This window comes from Elephantulus edwardii, unplaced genomic scaffold (assembly GCF_000299155.1).
Source record: "Elephantulus edwardii isolate Elephantulus edwardi_28Jun2011 unplaced genomic scaffold, EleEdw1.0 scaffold00380, whole genome shotgun sequence".
NCBI lineage: Eukaryota > Metazoa > Chordata > Mammalia > Macroscelidea > Macroscelididae > Elephantulus > Elephantulus edwardii.
This window is the reverse complement of record NW_006400130.1, coordinates 1,545,882-1,551,598: the sequence shown is the minus strand read 5'-3', so window position 1 is coordinate 1,551,598 and position 5,717 is coordinate 1,545,882. Positions and strand designations below refer to the sequence as shown.

General features: G+C 39.0%; 1 protein-coding gene and 1 pseudogene across 1 annotated transcript in view; both read right to left on the bottom strand.

The window, feature by feature from the left end:
• The window catches only part of CNTNAP5 (contactin associated protein-like 5), a gene marked incomplete at its 3' end in the record, with an annotated part of 476,754 nt that overhangs the window by 192,002 nt on the left and 279,035 nt on the right, over nt 1-5,717 (bottom strand). The window lies entirely within an intron of this gene.
• LOC102870132 lies at nt 4,167-5,465 on the bottom strand (annotated as a pseudogene).

Genomic DNA, 5,717 nt, shown 5'->3' with positions numbered 1-5,717 from the left:
TTGAAGCTCAATTTTTGCTTAAATATTTATTATCCAAACCATGCAGTGTTTCCTTGCTCTGTTCTGACAACTGCCTCCTGGTCCAAGTATAAGACTCACATAAGCATAATCTGGGATTATTCAGGGATTCTCATTCTTCTTAGAATTAGCCAAATTTTTTTGTGATCCACACAGTCAAATTCCTTTGGACAGTCAATGAAACACAGATAGATATTCCTCTGGTACTCTCTGCTTTCAGTCAAGATCCATCTAATATTAGTTAAAATATCCGTAGTACCATGATCTCTTCTTCCCGTCATTTTTGGAAATCTTCAGCAGAATTTTGCTTCCATGTGATATTAATGATGTTATTCGATAATTTTTGTAATCTGTAGAGCCACCTTTCTGTGGAATAGGAACAAATGTAGATCTCTTCCAGTCAGTTGGCCAGGTGGCAGTATTTCCATTCATTGTCCAACCTACATTTGGACCAAGAAGCAGTCCTCAGAACAGAGCAAGGAAACACTACATGGTTCAAAATCAGGAAAGGAGCGTGTTGGGGATGCATCCTATCGCCATACCTTTTCAATCTGTATGCAGAACAGAGTATTTGGGAAGCAGGGTTTTATGAGGAGGAGTGTGGCATCAAGATATGAGGAAGACTCATAACAACCTATAGATATGCATATGATACAACTTGTTTAATGAAACTGAAGAAGAAGGTCTTCAGTATGGCTGGAAGCTCAACATCAAGAAGACAAAGATTCTCACCACTGGGCCAATTGGCAGCACCATGATAGATGTAGAAGAGATTGAGGTTGATAGCAATTACAGCTTGCTCGATACACAATCAGTACTCTTAACACCAACAGTCAGGAAATCAAAGACGAATTGCATTAGGAAAATCTGCTATCATGGACCTCTCCAGAGTGCTGAAGAGCAACTATATAAGTCCAGATACGAAGGTTCACTTTAAGGACATGTTGTTCTCAATTACTTGTTTTACTTCAGAAAGCTGGACAATGACTAAGAATGACAGAAGAAAAAGGTATACATTTGAGTGTGGTGCCGGAGAAGAGTCTTAAACATACTATGGACTGACAAGAAAAAAAAATCAATTTGTCTTGGAGAGCTTGAACCCAAGTGTCTTCTTGGAGACTTGGATTTTGAAGCTCTGCCTCACATATTTTGGGCATGCGGCCAGGAGAGACTGGCCCTTGGAGAAGGACATCATACTTGGAAGGGTGGAAGGATAGCATAGGAGAGGAAGACCCTGCATGAGATAGACTGATAAAATATCCAGGGCAATGGTTGTTGTGTGTTGGAATTAGCGAGACAGGCTTAAGACAGGGAAGGATTCAGAGTCACTATACATCTAAGGTGACTCAATGACACATTAACGACAACAACATACTATATTGATTGTTGGGTCAATAAGACTCTTGTTTAGAGTCAATAAGATCTCAGGGAGGGCCTTTTTATTTAAAGTTGGTTGCTATTATATTTTGGAAGAACATTCTTCTAAGTGGTATTCTTCTGTCAGTATTCTGTACTGAGGTAACCTGGGGTTGCTGTGATGTTGAATATTTTGCCATTGGGGTGTCAAATGCCATACCGGTTACCCATGGTGGGCAATGTTTGGTGAAGTTCCCAGTTTAAGACAGGTTTGAAAGCAGGAATGGCATCTACTTCCTAAACAACATGCCTCTAGAAACTCTATGAACTTTGGTAAATGTTGATAGTTATAGAAAGGCTTCAGGTCTTTTGTTCACAGGGTCACTCACTATGAGTCATGCTCAACTCAAAGACAATCAACCACAACAACAACATACCAAATTGCCTACTCTATCCAGGTGCACGGTCTTGTTGCTACAGTAATGCAAACAATTAGAGATTAATTAATCCTTATCTTGGTTATCAGGAAAATTTTCCCAAAATAGGGAGTAGATGATGGTCATCAAAAACCTGCTAGATGCTGGAATAACAGGATGAATGACAGTAAAAACAAAAGATCTAACTGTGCTTACAAATTTTAAGAACTCAGTTTCCTTAGCTTCAAAACTTCTATCAATGTTTGTTCAGAGTTTTCACGAAATAATAAATCAGGTCATATTGTAAGCTTCCAAGGAATGCTGAAGCTATACAAACCCAAGGAAATGCTATTATCACCCAGAGGTGATGTTTGCATTAAACTCTTTGAAAGAAAGATGTCACGTAAATGCACAGGAAAAACAAAAAAGAAATAAAATGTACTGTCTGTGTGACCAATAGTCTGGTCACTATGACACTTGACAGAAGACTCTGGGACAGAAAGGTGTACTGGGGCTAGGATGCTAGAGCCTACATGGAGGTGCATATGCAGAAGAATCAACACAATGGAAAAACTATGCAGTTCTTCTGCCAAAGGGCATCTTTAAAATTCAGCTCTTCAAAATACATTCTTCATTTCATTTCAAGAAATGTCCAATTCTAAGGAATGTTAATGGCACTTTAAAAAAATGAGAGTTGTAATGACAGTGAGCCCTGTGTTAAATAACTCAGTTTTCTTAAAAAATAAAAAGAAATCCACCAAAAAACTCAGCAAAGAATAGAATTCTAGAAGCAGAACTTCCACACTTAGGATATAGAAATAAAAGCAAGAAATAATCTTATTAATAAAATAACAATTTTATTAAGATTTCTGGATAAAAAAATAGCTGCATAATATTGTAAATGCTTAGTTTCTACAATTTGAAGTGCTTTTCGCATGTATAGCTAGTGCCTTTAAATTACCTCCATTTTAGTAGATTTTACTTCTCCCATTGTTCAGATTAAATAGGAGCATGCATGAGGATACCTGATATCTTTATGATTCTTTACAAATTTTCTTTGTAATCGTTAAATTAATTTCACTGATAAGGAATTTAGGTAAAAAGATTTAAGTAATGTTATAAGATTATTGAGCTGTGAAGGACTGAAGGTGAGAGTCACTTCTGTTGTTGAGATTTTTAAAATGCTCTCAGTTATTTCCAGAACAGTAAAGTCTCACTTGTGTTTTTGTTTTTGTTGTTATTTGTGCTGTGGTGTGCTGCTAACCAAAAATCTGTATGTCTTCAGTGGTTCAAACCCACCAGCAGGTCTCTTCCTGCAGTTTAAGAATCCCAACAAGGGGGTGAGGGCACTATAGTAAAAATTGACTCAATGACAGTATGTTTTTTAGTTTGATTTTTTGAGACTATGACTAATGGAATATTCTTTCTCCTCAAAGCTCCAAAGTTCTCTCCTTATCCCAGACATAGCTTATGAATGTCTTATATTTTCAGATTGTTGCTCTTGTTAAGTGACATCAAGTCCTCCACCACTCATAAGTGACCTTATGAAAAACAGATTTGAACTTTATCCTATACTATCATCCTCAAAATCTCTAATATGTTCAAGTCTAGTCACTATGACAATCTATCCTTTTGAGGATCTTTCTCTTTTTGTCTACTCATCAATCCCACTTCTGCCCCCTATACCTGATATAATTATCTAAAGACTTGTCCCTCCTAACAACTTGCCTAAAGAGTGTGAGAGAAAGTTTCATTTCCCTTGATTCCAAGTTGTGCCCTTGTTTCAAGTCCTACAAGACAGATTTGTTTGTTCATTAGTAGTCTGTGAGATATTCAGTATTCTTTTCTTTAAAAAAAATTAATTTAATTTTTTTATTAATTTCAGTAAAAATTTACAGAGACTTTGGATTTCTACTCATTCATTGTTGCACTTTTCTCCCCTCCCAACCCTCCCCTCTAGGACACTACTCTCTTGGAAGAGTAAAAGACAAATTCTTTCATTGTTCTACAAACCCTCCCCCAGGTCCACTCCACCATGTAGCCTTTGCTCTAGACTCCTATCATGACAAAAATACCTAATCACATATCCCTTTCTTTTTTTTTTATATTTTCCAAATCAGTTTATTAATAATCCTGATAGCTGGCATTATTATTTGGTTTAATAAAAACCACATAGAATTAGCCAATAATCTAAACTAGCTACATGTACAAAAGATATACAAATTAAAACCATTTTAAAAATAGAGACCATAATTTTGTAATTGACCACCATATTTGTATTCAGAAATGATTTGTAAAACTAAAACCAAATAAAAACTGTACATCATATACTTTGAGTGATTTACATCTTGGAAAACAAAAGTAGTCTCTTCACTTTCACACATTTAATGTCTCTGGAGGCTTGAGGAGAGAAACACCATGATACTTGGAATTTTTATACTTTTCTCTTATTGACTGCTGTGCGTGCTGTGGTGCTCTGAGGTAGGTCTGATGAAGATCCATGAGACAAGGCTTAAGACTTTCTAGGGTATATCCAGTCTTCTGTACTAAAGACACAGGCCAGCTCTGTCCCCTGACTGTGTAGAGTGCTATATGAAAGGCTGCAGCAGCAACAACTGACGGTAAATACTTCAGGTATGGATCGGCATCTATTAAACTTAATCCTCCCAGAAACATGGCTAGACTTTCAACTTTGCAGTCCGCTGACTGCTGATGTAGAAAGTACTGAGTAAGAAACTGATTTATTGTTGGTGCTGCTAAATCAAAAGCAAGGACCTTCAAAACTAAATGTTCCATTCTCAGAACTTATTTCTTGGTATAGGTGTCATCTGTAATGTATACAAATTCTGCTACTTCTGGAGGATATATTTCTTCAAACTTTGAGGCGAAAAGCATAGCAGCAGTGCCGACAAGCTGAAGTTTTCCTCTCAATACAGACATCGATGAAAGGAATCTGTCAATGTAGTTTACAGCCAAGTACAACGTCTCATTCTGTAGTTTATATTCTTCTCCTACTTCCACTAACCAGTCCACAAGGATAGCCCTCATACTGTTAGTGATGTCTGGTTGCTTCTTCATGTAACCCACTTTAGGTTTACATTTAACCTCCATTTCTCTAAGGTACGTGTGAATGTCTTCAATGTAGTCTGGTACTTCATTAGCAGTCACTGGTTTTTCATCTTCTAATACAATTGACATGTCCATTGTATGAGGTGACTCGAAACTATCATCCATTGGACAATCAAGGGAGACCAGGGGTTTTCTTGCTCCAGGTTAAGTAACAGCTGAATTAAAAGCCAAGGCATCTTCTGGATCAATTTTTTTAGATTCAGCTGGCCTTCTTTGAGTCTTTTCTTTTGCTTCATCCACATGAATGGTGAATGGAGGCTGTTTACTGTTTGCTTTCCAGGAAGGTACAATCACATTCTCATCATTTACAGAAATATCCTTAAGAGGCGCAGCCCGTCGTGTCTTCGGCTTCTGCTGTGGTGCTAGACCCTGCGAGTTCCCCGCCTTCAATACTGCCAGGCGGGCTTGAGTCCGGGGTTGCTGGATCAGCGCCACATTTTCTGGGTTGATGTTTTCTTGGTCTTTTTGCATGGATGTCTGCTGCAATGTTAGCTGTGCAGAGCTGGCCTCGTGGGCCAAAGGCCCTGACGCGGAGTTGCTCAACATCACTGCTCCCTAGAGCAAGAGGTTGGATCAGCCTGCGGCGCCAAGCAGCGTGCACCCCACCCGTCGACTGGCCGGGCAGATTCAATCGAGAAATGCTCTAGGCGCGGCCGCCTGCCTGCCCATCCAGAGCCAGCCTGCCCGGCAACCCGCTCACCCGGCAGGGGCTGTGAAGGGCCCAGAAGGGTGCTAAAGGGCTGGCACTGCAGAACGTGGAGAGCACCTGACCCGGGTACAAGATAAAGCGAACAGCCC